The sequence below is a fragment of the Macaca nemestrina genome, chromosome 8 (assembly GCF_043159975.1).
Source record: "Macaca nemestrina isolate mMacNem1 chromosome 8, mMacNem.hap1, whole genome shotgun sequence".
Classification (NCBI taxonomy): Eukaryota; Metazoa; Chordata; class Mammalia; order Primates; family Cercopithecidae; genus Macaca; species Macaca nemestrina.
The window spans coordinates 6,881,751-6,902,880 of NC_092132.1; the positions used below are offsets into that span (position 1 = coordinate 6,881,751).

Here is a 21,130-nt window from a genome sequence, read left to right on the forward strand (position 1 = left end):
TAAGATTATCCTCGGAATCTTGTGCCCCAAGTAGAATTCATCAAGCTTGGTATTTTAACAGATTGGCTTGTGTTGGCCTTTTGGGAGAATAAAATGAATATTAATATAATTGCTTCTGAATAACAGAATGAGATTCTTCCAGGTTTCTTTTTTTTTTCTTCCTTTCCCCACCTTCTTTTCAAAAGCATGCAGATGTTGGAGACAAAGAATGATAATAAAACCATCTTTCAGCGATGGATTAACATTGAATTAGGAAGCGGTGTGCGTGAGAGGAAAAGGAAGCTCTTTCTTTTCTTTTTTAAACAAATTATTAGCTTTAATTAAATGTGAAATAAAACAAAAGCATACAATAAAAAGCCCTTTGGTGTAAAGAGCTGATACTACAATAAGACCAACTTGAATATTCACAACTTTTCTATAATAATTGATTGCAAGATAATCACAGTAAAATTTCAGCATACTTTAAGTACATTTAACTGTATAAAAGTAAATATATAATTCTGAAATTATTAACAAAATACTACCTAAGTATACTTTGTAAAAGTAAACTTATATTTTATGTAGTCTGACCATTTTTCCTTGGGAAGCTCTTTCTAAGCCCCTACAATGAGCTGTGGACTGTAGAAAGCACGTTCCCAGGTGAAGCTCTTATGTCATCTTCATGCGGGGCCATCATTAGCCCTAAAAAATAAAAGCCAAGAGGGTAAAATACTTGTTCACAGTCACACAGTCAGCCAGAACCTGACCCCCAAATTCGTTTGATCTCAAAACTTATTCCTTCCTGGCCGCACTGTAGATGTCCCTTGTGCAGGGTATTCAAAATTCAGCTATAAATCATCAAAGTAAAACAAACTATTTCCCTCTCAGCCAATAAAGAAACCCAAATAAAACCTCAAAAAACCCTGTTTACTCCAGATTGCTTGCTTTTAGCCACCCAGCTGTGTGAACTTGAGAAAGGACTAGAGCTCCTGTTTAACTTAGAGGAAGGGATTTATTTGAGGATCCCTCATATCAGGTCTGGTTCCAACATTTTTTGATTCTAGAACACGCATGAAGGGTTGCAGGCACATCTACTTGAAAAAACTCATAGAATTAGAATCCTCTTAGGCTAAAAAAAAAAAAGAAAAAGAAATCCAGAGAAATCTGTGTCCTCCCTACTTACTCAGATGAGCAGTCAAAATATTAGGTGTTCATCCTTTCACTTTATACTTTATTGACTTTCTTGAACCAAACTGGAAGAAAGGAGCATTTACTAAAATTGCAGGTCTGCTCTTTCTTGTTTGTATGGCTTCATTCAGTGTCCCCCTAGATATTTTTATTCAAAATTCAGTGATTAATGGATGTGTCAAAACTCCTGGGATGCAAATGTAATGTATAGTGTATATCTAGACTGAAAATCAATATGCTGCTTTAAGAGGCATCTCATTTTAAGTTAAAACTGAGGCTGGATTGACACCCAGTGTAATCCAGTTGAGGCTTGCGTAGGGTCACTGCAGGAATGAGCAGTGTGCCCTGAGCTGGAAGTTTTCTTTGCAAGTATTTTTGGGGTCCTGATCATGGCTTCCAGGGGTGCAGAGGGTGAGGTACCCCCAAAGAAGGAGCTGGTGCATCTATTTATAATTTAAGCCCAATATTATATTATTGCCTCTCCTGTCTCTCTTCCTCTCTCTGTTACACAGGCATGCATAAACACACGTACAAACCCCATCTTCATCTGGGCAGCCTCCTCATGGATTCAGATTCACCTCAGTTGCCATCATTTCTGAAAAGGCATTTCCCACGCCTCTGATGGTTGAATTCATTGTCTTTCTCTCCCACAGCAGCTCGGCTAAGACCCCAGCTTGGAGGCGTGACAGCCTGTGGGTTGTGTGGTAATACGTCGCTCAAAGCCTCGCTCCTCTCCTAGTTGGCTGTGTTACCCAGGACAGATTGCTCAGCCTCTCTGTACTTCCATTTCTTCACGTGGAAAATTGGGATAAAAAATAAAATGGTGCCTCCTTCACATTTTTGTTAGAATGAAAGAACAAACTTAAGAAGAAATGTGGTTAGAAATGTGACCCATAAGCAAGACTCAAGAAATGTTAACTTTTGTGCTTTGAGCATTGATTTAAGTCCATCTCTGTTTCTTATTTGGGACAGTGAGGTTTTTTTTTTTTTTTTTTTTTCAAATTTTACATTCATTGTTCCTGAAATATAGTCTGTTCCATTCATTAAAGCAAAAGTCACTAAGGCACCTAAGTCTAGGTACTATGTTGGCACAGGTTTTATAGGAAAATCGGTTCATGGAGTTATTAAATGAATGCTTGGGTAGATGGATGGATGGGTGCATGGGTGGGTAGATGGATGCTAAAATAGTTTAACAACTTTTTTTTCTAAAAATGTGGGTATCTCAGAGTACTACTCCATGATGAAAATATAAAATGAAGAGACCCAGTGTGAGTGGATAGGAACGCTGGCTCTGAAGCCAGAAAACTGGGTTTAATCCTACCTGTGCTACTGGCATTGGTCAGGTTTGTTAACTAATCTGAGCATAAATCCTTTCATCAAACAATGCAAGAACAATATATCTACCTAATGGAGTAATTTGAGGATTAAATGAGTTAATATATGAAAAACATTTAAACAGTGACTGGCATGCTATATATAAACACTAGGAAGTGTAAGCTACTATTACTAGGTAGGACCTGGTCTTGACTACAAAACTTGCAGGGCCAGCTGCAAAATGAGGAGGTGGAGCCCATTGTTAAAAATTAGTATTAATATCAAGATGGTAACAGCAGAGCAATTAATCGAAGGGAGGGGTCTTCTAAGCACGGTGTGGGATCCTCTGTGACTACGTAGGGCATGCACTCATAAAGTCAACCCTGGTAGGATGCTCATTTCCCTAAATTACAGAGTCTGACAAAGATTACAGGCATCTTCTGAGCAGGCTCTTGATGGCCCCTGTGGCCAAGTACTTCAACACACTCTTCCCTATTTCCCTCTTCCCTACCCTTCCTCATCCCATACAGATATCCTATGGACCTTGTTGTTCCCCACATCTTTGGAAACCAGCAAGGTGTCACTCCTGCACAGACTATACTCATCCCCACTCTGCTGAAGTGGCACTTCCTTTCCATTCTCCCTCTACAGTCTGGGAATCTCTTTTGCATCTTTCAGCTGAAGCTTGGGCATGATGTGGAATGGACTCCTCTGCCTTATGTGCTGACCATGTAGCCCATACTAATGTCCATCTTTGAACTGAACAATTTCACACCCTTCTTCTCCAGACAGTGAACTCCAGGGGAGGCCTTTGACTTATTTATCTTGTACTCCCATCTAATGCTTGACTATTACAAACATTTCTTCTAAAGTTAGGTCTGGCCTTGGCACTGTTAGATGCACAGACTCATGGTAAAATCTTGGTTTCTGGAGCTGGTTTTATAGAACAATTCCCTGAAGTGGCTGGGAGAGACCAGTTGAACAGACACTAGGTTGGATGTAACAGAGGCAGGAGCAAGTGGAAGGTAAAAATGATAGAGTGGAGGAGCTGTCATTCAAGCGAGAATAAAGCAATAAAGCATGAGCAAAGACTGGCTGTGTTACAGTCGCATAACCAGGGCAGGCAGTGTGGAAGCCAGCCTTGAAGGGCTAACTCCCAGGACTATGCCAAAACATGCCCAGTTCAATCACTGTCCACCTAAGGGAATGGTGCAGCCATTGGTGCTTTCCCAAGAGCCTGCTTCGTGGGCATTAGCTTAGACCCACTTTCTGCCCTGCTATGCTCAGCTGTAATATGCAAACTAATTGACCTGAAGGATGCAAGCAGAGTATTTGAATTCAAAAAATCCTGTTCCAATTTCAACTGTGCCAGTCACTAGCTCTGTTTTGGAAAACATTTAACTTCTTCGAATCTGTTTTCTTATCTGTAAAATGGAGATAACAAGACTTCTTTTGTCCTAGGTGGCCTGGATGATTGAATGATGTAACCACTGCATACACAGACTTAACAAAGTGCCTGATACCGTGAGACATAATTGAGAAAGAATATTTATTTTATCAGTAAATGAAATTTAATCAAGTCTATAGCATGTGCCAAGAATCATCGTGTGTGCTGGGGATGCTGTTGAGAGCAAGGCGGGCATGGTCTCTGTCTCCTCAAACTTAAATTCTTTTAGCAGGGAGAGTAGGGAGAAGTCAGAGGTAATAGACAGTAGTTCCTTTTTCTTTTCCCTTGTAAACAATGTGTTCAAACACATGTTCATTCAACAGACATGGGTTTTCTCCTGTAATTTTAACAACAGTTTTATCAGATGAAGGCATTCTTACTGGTCTCTTCACAAATGAAGATTCTGAAGCTCAGAGAGTTGAGTGTCCTGCCAAGAGTCACACAGATGATCAGTCTCAGAACCCAAATTCCAACTTAGAGGCATCTGATTCCAAAGCTGTTTCAGAAGGCTAACTTGTTAAATAGAGACGGACTCACAGTCCTGCAGAGCAATCAGTGCAAACTAGGACAAGTTGACTTGCTTCTCAAAATGATGAGAGATGCAGAAATCATCCTAGTGTTGTTTCATGTTGGCTTTCTTCCATTAGGAAATATTTTTCTCTTTCCTTTGAGTTTGTTTCTTCCACTGAACCTCTCTCATTTTTTTCCTATTTTCTCATATATTCCTTATTTCTCTATTAGTAGAGATACTTATTTACATTTAAAAAATCCTATTTGAGTGTGGACAGCTTGAATATTGAGCCTATTTCATAATCTATCTTTCTCCACAGTGCTTCCACACCATAGCTGCACAATAAGTGTTTATATAATTCTGCAAATAGGATTTTATTGTACAACCTGATGACAACAGCCTACAGAAACAGAACAATCCCATCATGTCAAGGTACTGATGTTTTGGAACCAGATAGTTCAAAATAACTGACGTTGAGGTTTCCCCTGAGTTACTAGCACAGGCTGAGAGCTGGTCTCCCAGCTAGCCTCTCCTAAGCTGAGCACTAGTTATAAATGACTGCTCACTTCTCTCCAGCCCTTGTCCCAGGGAGTCCCCATGGAATTCACATGAGGAAATTAAATTGTTCAGAACGGTGGAGCCAGAGCTCAACTCCCAGAGGCTCATGGACATCCAGATCCGATGAATGACCGTGTTGTTTAGCTGTGTTTGTTACTGACCCAGTCCTGCCAGCACAGTTGGCACCACTGAGAACCTCCCAGCAAAGTGGCTGCCCCAGGGCTTCACTGTGCTCAGAAACAGACTGTCTCAATGAGGCATCGAGCCTGCTTGATGGGGTAAGCCTTGGGGGATAAACATCAGGAGGTATTTTTGTGGGAAAATGAGGTGCACAGGGATATCATTTGATTTTGTGTCCTTTTGTACTTAGATGTTAGAGTTTGGTGTAATTTAGAAGCAAGAACAAAAGACGTACATATTGTTTCATTTATTTATCTAAAAAATATTAATAAGCACCTACTATAGTCCGAGTCCAGTGCTGAGGATATAAAGATATAATCATCATCATCATCCCTAAAACTAATATTTGTTGAATTCATTTCAGCAGGCATTATGTTAAACACTTTGCATGTACTACCTACTTAATCCATAGGGTGCCCAACTCCAGGGTTGTATGATATTATGATATAATAAGAAATCTACATTTTTATTTTAGTCCTCAGTTATGGACACAGAGCTCCTAAAACCTTTATAATTTCCTAAGTGATAAGAGCAATAAAGATGAAAATAGCAATTTTTGTGATTCATAACAAGCCTCTATCAACATTGCCTGAGTTGATATCAATGGCATGACTTTTGGAAAGCCCCTAAACGGGGGGGTGGGGGGGGCTAGTTGCCAAGGGGATCAACCATGTGGTTAGTGGGTTAGAACTGCCAGATCCCCGACCTCCCAACCTCCAGGATGGGGTGAGGAGAGGGACTGGAGACTGAATTTATTACCAATGTCAATGTTCTAATCAATCATATCTATGTAGTGAAACTGCCATAAAAACCCACATGGACAGGGTTCAGAGGGCTCCCAGGTTGGTGAACACCTGGAGGTGCTGAGAGGGTGGTTGCCCGGAGAGGGCATGGAAGTTCCACATCCCTTTCCATACCTCACCTTATGTATCTCTTTTTTTCAGTGCTTTTTGAGTTGCATCCTTTGTTATAAATGGCTACATGTAAGTAGATGTTTTCCTGAGTTTTGCCAGCTGTTCTAGGAAATCATTAAACTAGATGAGGAGGTTGTGGGAACCTGTGACATAGAGCTGGTCAGTCAGAGGCACAGATGACAACCGGACTTTCCATTGGCATCTGAAGTTAGGGGTCTGAGCCCTTAACCTGCCAGGGTCTGCACTGACCCCAGGCAGTTAGCGTCAGAATTGCTCAGTGTGCAAAACCGACATGTCTGCCAGCAGAAATGTTTTCTCTGTGAGCGTATTGAAAAATGGTTTGTTTTTCCCTCCTTATGAGAAATGTCTTTTCATGTCTTCCTCAACACTCACCCAAGGGCAGGGCCCTTATTATTTGTAGTATTATATCCCTAGGGTTGTCTTATGTGGCTAACCTAGTGCCATCCCGAGTTTATCCAGAGTTAGAGAAGATCAGGGTCACCGCTTTGGTAGGTAGAGCCAGTGTATTTAGAAGCACCTTCCCACACTAGACTGAATGCCTGATAAGGCAGGATCGCTGCTCTCTCTCTGGTTTCAAGTTCTGGTGGAGAAGGGAGATGATAAAACAAATAATTTGAAAGTCATTTATTAATTGCTGCGACAAAAGCAACCATAGGGTGCTCTCTGGAAGTTCAGGGGAATGAGGGACTTGGGATCAAGGAAGGCTTTAAAGAGGAGGTAATATGCACCCCCATGTTGATAGGCCAGTTGGACACTTTCACAGGAAGCTCGTGGGGAAAAAGGCATTCCAAGGACAGAGAAGAACCTTTGCAATTGCAAAGACAAGGACCTATAGTAAGGGCCAGGGTTTTCGGGGGCAGTTGTTAACACATATTTAGAATGATTAGGGCTCAGAGAGCATGTAGTGACTAGTGGCAGGAGGTAGGACTGATAAGCTATACAGACCCTGAGATGCAGGGAGTGTCAGGGGGATGGGCTGAGATTTCATCTTGTTTTGGGGGAAGAAATTATATATAGTTTTCTTCCAGTTAACACGGGGTTCCGCTGGAATAACAGAAACCTCATGACGAGGCTTATCCAAATAGGGTTTTATTTTTCTCATGCAACAACCGATCTGGCTCATGCTGCTACTTGTGGGAAGTCATCAAGAACCCAGGCTTCCCAGGATCTCTTCTCTGATATCTTTACTGTATGTCTGTCTTTTTCTGGTTCATGACCATGAGATCTCTTCTCTATAATCAGACATGATGTCTGAAGTCCAAATTCCTGATATATAGGAAGCAGGAAGGGTGAAGAGCAAAAGCATATGTCAGCAAAGTTTATCTCTTTGAATCAGGACAAAGTGTCATTCTCCTAATTCCATTCACTAGACTTTCACTAACATCTTCTTAGCCTGAACTGACCCTCGTGGCCACCACTGACCAAAAGGGCATCTGAGGAAGTGCCTGTCTGAGTAGGTGTCAGTTAATATCACCATTCTGTTTAGCGAGAAAAGGAGGATAGATTTTGGCTAAGAAACTAGCAGTGCCTGCTAGTGTGAGTGACAGGATCAGCTTACATTTACAAAACTGGCATTGTCAGCCATCAAGGTTACCATGACCTTGTAGCCATGGCAATCAAGCAGCTCATAATGAGGCAACAGATAAACAAACAGTTGATGAAAACGTAGGGTAAGAGGGATTTGTGGTGATTTGGGAGCCAAAGGAAGGAGCACTTCACCCAGTGTGGGGCATGGTTTGGGAAGGTATCCCCAGAGAAAGTGACTCTGTGGCTGAGCTTGAAGGAAGATAATTGGTAGGTGACAAAGAAGAGGTAAGGATGTGCAAGAAAGCTCAGGGAAAAGAGATTACATGATCCTGGCTGGCAAATGTAAATAGTTCTATTGGAGAAGGGTAGAGAGGGAGTGGGTTCTTCTTAGTCTCAACTAGACACATAGGACAACCATTGGTGACACTTGACATCTGCCTACTCAGGAACCACAGGTGTTCCTCTTTAGCAAAAGCCTTTGCAGCAGCCACATGGCAGACAGCTCAGATGCAAGGAAGAATGATGTACATTGGATGGTTCAGGTTCCATAGGGCTTAAAAGTCTCATGCCTTTCAGGAACCATTTATCTCTCATAAGAACTCCGTAGGCATTGCTTGTTGCTTCTTGGCTTCTTCTCTCATGCTAACTATAGAAGTCTCCATAATCAGGAAAACCCAAAATAAGGAATCTTCATCACATATCTGTAGTTATCCCAGTCCAGCTCCAGTCCTCTTAACAACAGGGGTCATTTTACAAGAAGCAGTACTGTTTTGTTTAAGTGATATATCTGTTTCCAGGAAAACAGCTTAGAAATTTTATCCAGTGGTCAGATTGTTAATGCACAAGGGGAAAAAATGCTAACTGTTTGCCCAGAGCTCTTTAATGTATAGGCTATGAAAAGCATAAAAGGGTTTTCTGAAAGTAGATTATGCTGATTATATTTTTTATTTAAAAATTATTCCTGAGTTACGCAGGAGATTGATTCAATAGGTTCATGATGGTTCATATGGCTAGATGAAAGGCTATTTTGTGTTTATTTCCTTTTTTGTTTTTAATAGACTTAATTTTTTAGAGCAGCTTTCAGTTCACAGTAAAATTGAGCAAAAGGTAGAGAGATACCCCACATCTCCCATCCCCATACATGCACAGCCACTCATCAGCACCCACCTCACCGTGGTTCACTTCTTATAATTGATGAACCTACATTGACAAATCATTATCACCCCAAATCCATAGTTTACATCAGGGTTCACTTTGATGTTGCATATTCTCTTGGCTTTGATAAATGTTTAATGATATGTTTCCACCATTGTAGTATCATGCAGAATAGTTTTACTGCTCTAAAAATCTTGCCCTCTGCCTTTTCATTTTTCAATCCCCCCAGACCCTTGGCAACCACTGATCATTTTACTGTCTTCATGGTTTTGCTTTTTCCAAAATATCATATAGTTAGAATCCTACAGTATGCATCCTTTCCTGTTGGCTTATTTCATTTAGTAACACTCATGTAAGTTTCTTCCATATCTTTCCACAGCTCCTTAGCTTATGTCTTTTTAGTGCTGAATAACATTTCATCATCTAGATGTACCATAGTTTATTTAGCCACTCTCCCACTGAAGGACATATTGGTTACTTCAGTAACCAATATGGTTTTTGACAGTTATGAATAAAGCTACTATAAACATGCATATGCAGATTTTTGGTGGACATAAATTCTCAACTAATTGGGTAAATGCAAAGGGCATGATTGCTGGATTGTAAGGTAAGAGTATGTTTAGTTTTGTAAGAAACAACCAAATTCTTTTTTCCAAAGTGACTGTACCATTTTGCATTTCCACCAGCAATAAAAACGTGTCTGTTGTTCCACATCCTCACCAGCATTTTGTGTGGCCAGTGTTTTGTTTTCAAGGTAAGAGAATACCTATACCATCAATGAGGTAAGAATTGGTGAGGTCCTGAACTAAGGCAGTGGCAATGGATATTGAGTGACTAAATTCTAGAAATATTGCCAATTTAGAATTGACAGATTGTGGTGATAGATTGACCTTGGGTGTTGAATCTTGGTTGACTCTGAGGTTTTGGGTTTGATGACAAGATGATAGATGGTAGTGATACTACCTGCAGACATAGGAGAATAGAGGACACTACCTGCAGACATAGGAGAATAGAGGACCAAAACTGAAGTTTTGAGAGCTGGCAATATGGTACCTCATTATGAGCTATCTATAGTCTGTGGCTTTGGGCGATGTCTGGGTTGGAAGTAGAAATTCAGGGTTTATGGATGTGAAGATTGTAGCTGAATTCATGAGATTTGATGTGACTCCCCAGTTAGAGCATTTCCTGTAGAACGATAAAAGAAAGGGCAGGAGACAGAATTGTGGGTGGTGTGAAAACCAACTTGCAAGGGGTCGGGAGAAAGAAGAGCCTACAGAAACCAACAGTGTCTTGCACAAAGTTTGTTGCCTCAGTTAATAGATGTTGACTTGAACTACCCAGCTATTTCTGTCTCCCTGTTATCCTTAGCTAATATAAGCTATGGCTTTCAAACTGTATATTTTTCACTAACCTAGAAGCAAAAAAGAGCAAATGTTACAAAACTTGGTAACAGCACAAGGTTTTGTCCAAAAGTGAGTGATACTGAGAATGCATGTCACAAACAGGTCTGGAAAAGCATTCTGTAAGAGGCTGATAATGAACCAGGTAGTTAAGGGTTAGTAGTATGTGAATTACTTTATTCATTTACTGCTGGCAAATACTTCCTGGTGCTTACTCTGGGATGGATGCTGTTCAGCACATTGGGAATAGAGAGGGAAGAGTCCAGACCAAACCTTCATTTCCCCAGATTCTCAGCCCTAGTGGAAGGAGTCAAACAGTGCATAAATATTTACAAAATATAATAGAAAGTAAAATGCATAATGCAGTAAAGTACAACAAGGGAAGAGGAGGCAGAGAATTTCTGCTTTACATAGAGTCGTTGGTTGAGCAAAGACCCAAATAAAGTTAGGATTTGAGCTGTGTGACTGTGTGTAGGAAAGGCATTCCATTCAAAGGAAAGCAGGCCAGGGGATTCTGACAACTTCAATTCTTCACAGTAAAATCATACCTATGTCCCCAACAAGCTTGCATCTTTCATAGCTGGAATAACACAGAAATAACACTGGCATGAGAGAGAAGTTATGATTGATCTCTACTATGTGCTGGTGTCTATACTGAACACTTGACCTTTTCTCACTTGTTCCTTACAACCATGTATCGTAAGTCATGCTGTTGCTCTCATTTTGCAGGAGAGAAACTGAGGCTCAGAGAGAACATAATTTGCCCCACGTTCCACTGTTAATGGCTGGTAGAGCTGGAATGTCCGTGGGGGTCTTTCTGGCCTCAATGCCCTTACTTTTCGTTCATCCATCTATGGCATCCTCCACAAATGACTCAGGTGACACTCCCAACTGTGTATTCCACAGGACAAATTTAAACTCGCTGCACTGCAAGGAAGGAACTAGGGCTATATTTGTTTTCTGTTGACTGGCTGACTCCACAATGGTTTTGCAAACCTCAGATAGAATCACTGAATCTATTTAAAGTTCTGCCTGAGACACGTTGATATAGTCAAATAAAAGATGGAATGCTGATCTTTATGTAGTGTGCATAACAAACAAATGTATCCCAAGGCACTCACTGTAGTGCCAAGGTCCCCAGGGATGGCTTCTGTTTAGTTTTATGCACATTTACACAATGCTTGGACTGAATTAAAACAATAAAATTACAATGGAAAAGTCTCTCTCTCTCATATGAGTGGGTAAAAAATTAAGCACTAGTATCAATAAGTTACGAACAGTTCTGTTCTTATTTGTTTTCACTGTTGTATCTGAAAGCTGTTGGTGACTGGGTTGATCTCCTGATTGTTTACTAGCGAATTACCAGTGCATTATTCTCATTGGCAATCGATAGCTGTCTTTAGCATCTGGAGAGGCTTTAGGAAACTACTTTTCAGGGTGACGATATTAGGCTGACTCTGGTTGGAGCAATGGCTTTTACTGCTTAGGGTATTGTTTCTATTTCAAAAACTACCATCTTTTGGAAGTTAGGAAGGAAGTGGCTGTATAAGTTTAGAATTCTCTGAGATATGTATTTCCATGTTATAGGAAGATGGGATCTGTGTGGGAAGGAGCAGGATGAGAGATTGGAGAAGCAGCAGGAACTTTATCCTCTTATCTAGGAGGGTTGTGTAAAGCATTCTACGGATGCTGGGCTTGATTCTGTAGGCACCATGAATTCTTGAAGGATTTTTAAGCAAGGGAACGCCATGAGAAGACTTTAGATTTTTGTGAATTATTCTGGGGCAACGAGGGTGTGGCTGGCTGTTGGTTCAGGCTAGACTTTAGGTCAGCATGTTTTATTCTTAGTGCTCACTTTGACGTTCTCCTACTAGATCGTGCTATCCCTCATTATTAATGTAAGGCCTTAAGTGATCATGAGCAAAGCAGATCACATGATCACAATCTAATGTGGAACAAAAGGTGAAAATGGTTTGAGTAGAGAAGAAATGATTCATCTCAGTTTATTCTTATTTTTCTAGAATGTAATAATTCATATTAATGACTGTGCTTCTGGCTAGAATTCCTGAAATCCACGTGCTCTCTCATGGATTCGCAGGACTTCTACATGACCTCCAGATAAAATGTGCTCTATTTGTGATAAAACATGCATCCTTGGTCTTGAGGGCAGACATCAGGCGGTGTCAATCAATGCATCTGCATTAACAGACCAACCAGCAGAGACAAACCATGATACCTGCATCTGGTAGTGCTCAGTCTTGAGTCCTTCTAAACATGGGACTCCCCTCGCTGAGGCTGTCAGGCTGCCAGTGGAAATAACATGCACATTGTGGAATGGTGCCAGTTGAAATCCCTAGTCTCTAAAACTTAGCTCAGTTCTTAACATTGCTGGACAACCCTTTAACACCTCCTTCCTCTGCTCTTGTTTCTCCTTCTGCTCTTTCTCTACTGGAATTTGAGTTGTTCAAAATCTTCCAAATTATACCCTCCTTGCATTGTCTACCTCCCACCACGTGTCCTCGGACCTGGCAGGAGACCCACTTCACCTTCTGCACTAGGAAAACAAAATGAAACCAGAACAGCGTGGGGACCATCCCTATGTAATCTCCCTGTACTCCTGCATACCACTTCATTTGTATGTAGCTCTTTCTGGAAAGAATGGGCCTCTTTCTAAGGCCAGATCCTCCCTACTCCCTCCTATTCTGGATCTCAGCCTCCTTCTTTTCTTCAAGGAACTTGTTCCCTGTGATATTCCTTCTTCCTTCAGAATGGTCAACCTCTTCCTCTTTTCTTGCCCTGGTTCATTAGCTCATTAACATATACATATGATAGAAATTTCTCTGTCTTATCAAACCACATGGCCATCCCTACATTCCCCCCCAACACACACTGTTTCCCCTCCTGTCTCTGTCCTCTCGCTTGGTCCTGCACACCCAATCTTGACAAGGTTGTCTCAACTTGTTGTCCCCATTTTCTCGTTTCTTCTTTTCCCACTGAACATGCCTTTGTGCAAATCACCAAACAGTCTTCTAATTGCACTCTTTAGATCTTTGGAAGGATGCCTCTTTGCATGGTGACCAAGTTGACCATGTCTTCCTTCTGTAAATCACTTCTCTTCACTATTTTTTCCTTGATTTCATTCTTTCCTCAATTTCCTCCTACCTGTCATATAATACTTGTTTTCCTTGTAGTGTATGTTATCTCTAATTCTTGGCTTACTCCTTAAATGCTAAGTTCCTCTCTGGTATATACTTTGATCCTTTGATGTTTTTATGGTAAATGCATATCCCAGGTGTTCTTACCTACTTCAGAGGTTTAAATTACCATAGGTTTCTGACTTTTAAGTTGTGCTTGATCCGCTTCTATAAATCCACGCATCCTGCTGGATTTCTCTGGGAGTGCGTTTCAAAGCACCTTAAACTCAACAAGTTCCAAACTTACTTCTACAATCTGTGCTTCTTTGAGGTTCCTGTCTCAGTGGGTAAATGGTACTTTTGTCCATCTGTTTCCCTAAGCTAGAAGCAAAAGTCATTGTTTCCATATATGCCTGTGTCACCATCCCATCACCTGTCCATCTCTGTCCTTCTAATCTTCCTCCATCTTCGTCCTTCCCTCGATGATCCTGGTGAGGCCACCATCATCTCTCAGCTCTATTGCAGTCATATTCTCCCAATGATTTCCCCATGTATACCAGCCACACTCTGCCCCAAATCTGTAGTGCATTTGATATTCTCAGAATGGAGACGAGATCCTGCTCCTCTCACCTTTCTCTAGGAACCCTACAAAGCTTTGCAGTTTCATGAAGACTAAGAGCATACATTTCAGCATTGTCTGTGTGCATGATAACTTGTTGCCAGCCACATTGTGCCTCAAATCTGTGGGGCATTTGATATTCTCAGAATGGAGATGAGATCCTGCCCCCTCACCTTTCTCTAGGAACCCCACAAGGTTTTGCAGTTTCATGAAGACTAAGAGCATACATTTCAGCGTTGTCTGTGTGCATGATAACGTGTTTACCTCTCAGATCCATACAGTGCTTTCCCAAAACAGTGGCTTCCAGAGCGAGAGGCATGCATTTCAGTGAATGCTTAAGAGAGTTCATTGGAGCACAGAGAGAAAATGCTAGAACTTTCCTTTATATTGGTTTTGTAATTATAAAATAAGTGAGAAATTGGGCTTTTTAATATTCATTTTCTGCATGATTTCAGTTCCCTTGCCTGTCTACTTATCAGACGTCACATGTAGTGTGACCAATGTCCTGAGGGAGGGGGACTCCTAACAAAGCAAGTTGGAGTGATGTCCTCACTTGTCCTTTCAAATCCAGCTTTATTGTGACAATACATTGTCTCTGGTACCCAATTGTGTAGATATGTGGATTATAGTATTTAGTTTTAATTAAACAGACTTCACAAAATGAACAAATGACTCTGAAAGATTCCCTCAAGGAAATGGCAGATTGAAGACAATGCTGATAATTACACAATGAATAGAAATCAAGTAAAAGCTTTTTTCCAGACATATCACAAGTTAAAAAACAAATTCGATCTAATTATATTTGATAATACATTATAAAAATATCCGCAAGACCATTTGAACCAGGGCTTTACACTGATTCATAGCCACAGTGAGCTCCTGCCTTTAAATATACTGAGACTTAAGATATTAGTTAATGTATAAATATAAAATGTTCAGAGAATATAATATCTGTGTCTATGTATATGGGTGTGTATGGTTTTTTTACCCCCCGGTCACATTGCCTTTCCTGGTACATTTGTTCCTGCTCTTGTTCCTGGGCTTGTGATGTGTGTTCTAAAATGTTTAGGAGACATTTCTCTAAAGCTTGGTGTTTTCTCCTGTCTTAGGGCTCCCGCCTGAGAGTCAGTGCTTCTTTCCACTCATGTCTTTTATATTTCAGTTCAGGTATTATATCTTTCAAAGCAGTTTTCCTTAAGTCTTGCGTTTATTTCTATAATTATTTTGTTTCCTCATTCACTAGCCTGCATACTCCATGTTGAGGAGAATGTGCCTGCTTTTGCTAATCTCTGGAATCCAGCCCTTAGCCCACTGGCTAACCACATCCAAGGTGTTGCGTTAATAATGAATGAATGAATGGATCAGTGCATACCTGTCAGCCGCTGTGCTAGTTGCACTGCATTTATTTTTATATTTTCCCAATTAATGCTGCTAGTTTCAGAATGTGCTGAGAGCTCTGTGTTGGGGACTGTAAATGTAAGCCTGTTAAAAAGCCAAAAATAAAATCTCCACCCCTTCTTCTCCCCCAAATATTAATCCTTAGTTAGGTAGCATTAGCATGACAATTCAGAGAGGTTGTATCTGCTTTCTAATCTTGTGTTTGTCCTGCTATGCCACCTGCCTGAAGACATACAGTTACATAATTAATTGAGGAATCTCTAATATTTCTTGGCAGTGGTCTCTGTATTCATCTCTTGGTATCAGTATAAGCCCATTGTCCAGTTGTAACAGGTGAGCTTAATGCTTTCTTTTTCCCTGACTTTTTTCTTCCTACTTTGCTTCCCTAGTTCCTAAGATGTTACGCATATATCCTGCTCCTTTCTCAGGGTCCTCAATCAACATTGGCTTTATATTAAATTAGTTGTCACCCGAGACACCTAGGTCTGTTCAGAGATGTGCCTAGTCACTAGTTGCCTTGTAAAAAATTATTTGTCTTCTGTTTCCTAGGTCTAATCAATCATTCTAGTTCCTTTTTAACCTTTCATCATTGAGTTCCTTAATCCCAGGAACTTGATTACCTTTCATGTTTTCTTCTTCTTTTCCTGTAACTCTCTTTCTCTCTTTCTTTCTTTCCTTTCTGAAACTTTAAAAAGTGAGTATTTAAAAATTTTAAGCATTTTTTCCATTACTTTCAAAGGGAAAAACCACAGTCCATCCTTCCTTCCTTCCTTCCTTCCTTCCTTCCTTCCTTCCTTCCTTCCTTCCTTCCTTCCTTCCTTCCTTCCTTCCTTCCTTCCTTCCTTCCTTCCTCGCTCACACACACTCTCTCTCTCTTTCCCTCTCTTTCTTTTCTTTTCTTTTCTTTCTTTTTTATCTCTCTTTCTTGACAGAGTCTTGTTCTGTCACCCAGGTTGGAGTGCACTGGCTATATCTTGGCTCACTGCAACCTCTGCCTCCTGGTTTAAGCAATTCTCCTGCCTCAGCCTTCCAAGTAGGTGGAATTACAGACAGGTGCCACCATGGCTGGCTAATTTTTGTATTTCTTGTAGAAACGGGGTTTCACCTTGTTGGCCAGGCTGGTCTCGAACTCTTGGCCTCAGGTGATCTGCCCGCCTTGGCCTCTCAATGTGCTGGGATTGCAGGCGTGAGCCACCGTGTCCGGCCTCCAATTTTTAATTAATATATTTATTAGGTTGGTGCAAAAGTAATTGTGGTTTTTCCCTTTGAAAGTAATGGAAAACATGCTTAAAATTTTTAAATTTTCAGTTGTGATGTTTAAGAGGAGGCTCTCTGGTTAAAGCTGGCTGAATCAAAAGCAAGTTTTGACAGATACAGGAGAAATGAGGTGCCTGGTATTTAATGGGGAAATGTAAATATTGCATGTAAATTGCAACACCCTATTCAAAAAGAAAAAGGAAGAGTGGTGGGTGGCAAATAAAGAAAGTTTATCAAGTGGGCTCATAATGAAATTGATTGGCTTGGGATTGGGAGACACATGTTGAAAGTTTCATGTCAGTAAAATATGCAGGCTTTCTTCTGTCCATAGATAGAGAGTCATGAAGAGCTAACAGCTGACTCAGAAAACGCAATAAAATTATTCCTGTCATTTGATCTCCTGACACCCATGTAAATAAAAAAGTGTTAGAGGAATGGAAATGTTCCATTACTAGGTAAGGAAAGCAAAAAGGGCTTTCAAATACAAATTGCCTTGGAGTTTTGACACATGTCAGGCTCTGTAAATTCCATAGGGATGTTGTTTCACAGAAATTTATGATGAAAGTTTCAATCATCCAGAAATGTTGAAGAAAGGCATGATGAATACCCATAGTTCCTAATCCCAGGTTTAACAATTGTTAACATTTTGTAATATTTTCTTTATCAGCACATGAATGCGTATTTTGAATAAAATATGCATATGCATATTTTTCTAGATCATTTGAAAGTAAGTTGCAGACTTTAAGACAGTATACTCTAAATACTTTGCCAGGCTTCTCCTAGGAATAAGACATTTTTCAGTGGAACTCCAATGACATCATTATACTGAAGTAAATAAATGATATTTCATAATACTATTTAATGTATGCTCTACATTCATATTTTCCCAATTTTTCAAGAAATTTGCTTATAGATATTTTTGAAGTGGAATCCAATCTAAGTACATGAATTTCTTTTGATGTTATATCTTTATTCTCTTTAAATCTACAACAGTCCTCCAAATTTCCCTTCTCAACACCGCACCCATAACGTTGACTATTTGAGAGTGTGAGCCAGTTTGCTTATACAAATTTCCACATGTTGGAGTTGTCTGTTTTCTCAAAGTGTCATTTACTGTGGTTCTCTGTACCCTGTATTTCAGAAGCACTAGAAGTGAGGTCTAAGGCAATACTGTCCAATAGAACTTTCTGTGGTGATAAAACATATCCCATATGTTGTTTATTATGGTGGCCAGTTGCCACATATGGTTACTGAACACTTGAAATGTGGCTACTAAAATAAAGGAAATGAATTTTTAACATTTCATTTAATTAATTTTAATGTAAGTAACCCCATGTGGCTAGTGACTACCACATTTGACAACTTGAATAAGTTAAATAGTCCAGCAACTATGCCTCCGAGATGTTTGAAATTTGGTTTCCAATTTTAAAGGTTCTAGTTCTGTTCATCCTCTGGTGAACCCTACGGTTAGACTGAGCGGCAACTGGTATAAGATAGCATGCAGTGAATCACAGACTATGTTCTCCAATTTCTTCTGCACATTTATAGCACAGGCCAGATGGGATCTTCCAATCATATTTCGGGAAGACAATGATTACCTAGAACTTAAAGTGACCGATGACTGATTCGGAGTATGTTTTTTTTGAGTGAGGGGATGAATTATGGGAAAACAACTAGATAGGATATTTTATCACCATCTTTAGTTCTGGGGTCTGCTTGGGATCCCACCTCGTCACACCTCCTTAATCCATATTTCTATGTGTTCATAGTCAGCATTTCACTAATGACACAACTGCCTGGTCTTGAATCATCAAAGTAAAGTTTCTATAAATTTGCTGCAGTATACTTATTCAGGAAAGGAAATAAAAAACTTTTAACTGCTGAGGTTGACGTAAAACTTTTAGCTCATCTCCTGAACTAGACATGAAGTAAATTAAACAGAACATCCCAGCCCTCCATATAGTTAACCAAGAGCTTTAAAAATAAAGTAGTTTTTGATACATCACTCATTGCATTGGCATAGATTATTAATTTGTCCTTACTTCTCATCTTGTAAGACACAACGCCATTCTTATTTAAATTCAGTTGTTCAGTCATTAATTTCTCCAGCTAACATTAGTGAACACATTCTAGTGTGAGGCCCCCGCTCTTCCCCGAAAGCATCATCAGGGAACATGGTGCTGGCATCCTCCACTCTGAATCTCAGACTCTGGATGCAGCTGCCCACCTGGTCACATTGCCTTTCCTGGTGCATTTGTTCCTGCTCTTGTCTACTCACAGGCATCATCTCTTGGGTTTTCCAGTTTCGTCTCCAGGTTTGCTTTGCTCTCAGCCTGCCACTGACCTACTTCTCTCTCCTGACCGAGATTCTGACCCACTCTCTTTAACTGGGTCACAGTGCAGCTCTCTTGCTTACTTTGATCTGTCTTAGTTTCAGTGCCAGACAAGAGGAGTCAAGAGCAGGGTCCAGTCTGTCTTCTTGACTCAGAGAGCCTTTACCCTCCAATGCAGGCCCCTTCCAGGTCCTTTGCATATAAGCAAGACCTGGAGCTCTTGTTGGAAAAGGGAAGAACATACTGTCCAGGCTAAAGCCATAGATCAGATTTAAAAGATCAGGTGAGGCCAGGCACAGTGGCTCACGCCTGTAATCCCAGCACATTGGGAGGCCGAGGCAGGCAGATCACCTGATTTCAGGAGTTTGAGACCAGCCTGGCCAATACAGTGAAACCCTGTCTCTACTAAAAACAAACAAACAAAAAAACAATTATCTGAGTGTGGTGGCACATGCCTGTAATCCCAGCTACCTGGGAGACTGAGGCAGGAGAATCGCTTGAACCTGGGAGGCGGAGGTTGCAGTGAGCCAAGATTGTACCACTGCATACTCCAGCCTGGGCAACGGAGAGAAACTCCATCTAAAAAAAAAAAAATCAGGTGAAACTTGCACCAGGATGTACAGCGACAAGTCAGCAGCCAGGTGAACATGAGATGAGGGCTGAGCAGGAGGCTGGGTACAAGTCACACTCAGCTGAGAGGGCAGAGGCTTTTTGCTGTTTGCAGGGCTGGGCTCTGGGAGCTCTGCTGGCTGTATGCAGTTGCATTATGCAAAGAGTGGGTTGGGCAAAGGCACAAGCCTCAAATGATGACACCAAGAGAGGCTAAAGAATGGACATTGCATTTCTGGGGGATTAGAAAGCGTGCATGGGCATGAGAGAGGATTTTAGAGAGGAAGATCCATCAGTGAAAAAGACAAAGCATTTGGATTTGATCAGCCCTGAGTTTGCTTGTGGTACCACCCCTTACTTACCGTGTAATCTTAGGACAAAGTGACCTTGAAGCCTGAGATGCTCCATCTGTAAACTGGGGATATGATGGACTCCTTGCAGCGCCTGCGAGATCTGAGTGTAGGGCCAGGTGCAGAGTGGGCACTTCAAAAACATCTACTAGAAAAGAATCATGACGGGCAATTGGCAGATGATCTTTGGGTCTAAACACCTGATACGTGCAACGTCAATGAATGCCGCTCCCTTCCTTTCCCTCTACTTCAGAACTACCTCAATCAGGTCTCAGCATTGACTTGGATACTACAAGAGCCCGGCTGGGTTTGTGTATCCCTTTGTCTTCCCGCTTTTGACTTGACAGTTTGTCTCCTGAAACAGCAGCCTCCAATTTTCTTAATTGCAAAATTGCCCTCAAGCCTGTGATTCCAGCTTGTGGCTGTTTCTTCACTAATTGTTTTTAAAGTAATGAGTAAAGCTGTAGTTCTTCTCAACTTCCGAATGTATTCTTCTGCATTCGCAAAAGTCTTAAAATATGGCCGGGTACATTCAAAGTGCCAAGGTACAGAAAGACAGTGTCTGGTGCTGAGGGCCACACTCCAGGGCCAGCGTAGGGGACAGAGCAGCCGGGGCACTTACTGCGGCAGTACAGAATGACTGGATGCCTTTCCTGTGAGGATATGTGCTGACTTGTTTTTCTCTTCTGATGTTCTGGGCAGTGGGCCCACTGTCATCCAGCCGCAGGATCTCTGTTGGGATGATGGAAGAATATCCTGAAATCCTTCCATTCTGGTTTTTTCCATTTCGGAATTTCACTGTCGCTTTGGCAAACCTCCTGTCTTCCTCCCTCCTTTCTTAGAATATTCACTTTGTCCAGAATTCTGTGGCTAATGCTTCATGTGTTCAGAAGACACCCGAGAGGACCCTGTCTATGGATATCACTGAGGCCAGAGGGCTCAGCAATGCAAATTAAACCTCTGTTCTAAGGGGTGGGTATTGTTTTGCTCTCTTTGCATCCTGCGCCATGTGTTGGGGGAAGGTTTTTGAGAGGCCTGGAGGTCTGAAGTCCTGGATCTGAAAGGAGGCTATTTGGTAAGCCCCACCCTAGGAACAAAACATACAGACCAAAGAGAGGTCCACTTGCGTCTCAGGAGGGAGTGAAGAATCTATCCTGAGCATCAGGTCCAAGCCAGGTATCCACTGGGCTGATATTTGCTCAGTGACGTCTCAGCCATCTCCCCATTCACCGTGAT

The 21,130-nt window shown here is 41.1% G+C and overlaps 1 protein-coding gene across 8 annotated transcripts in view; it reads left to right on the forward strand.

Moving 5' to 3' along the window:
- LOC105488273 (family with sequence similarity 135 member B) overlaps positions 1-21,130 on the forward strand; it is a 363,325-nt gene that overhangs the window by 13,512 nt on the left and 328,683 nt on the right. For 2 of the 8 annotated variants that reach the window (XM_071067776.1, XM_071067775.1), the window contains exons 1-2: positions 7,168-7,924; positions 9,481-9,548. The exons of 2 other annotated variants lie outside the window; for them this stretch is intronic. The gene's annotated coding sequence lies outside the window, so the exon portion shown is untranslated. Of the gene's footprint in view, positions 1-7,167; positions 7,925-9,480; positions 9,549-21,130 lie in introns of those variants that run through there. 4 more of the 8 variants (XM_071067779.1, XM_071067777.1, XM_011752151.3 and 1 more) reach the window with 3 other exon arrangements.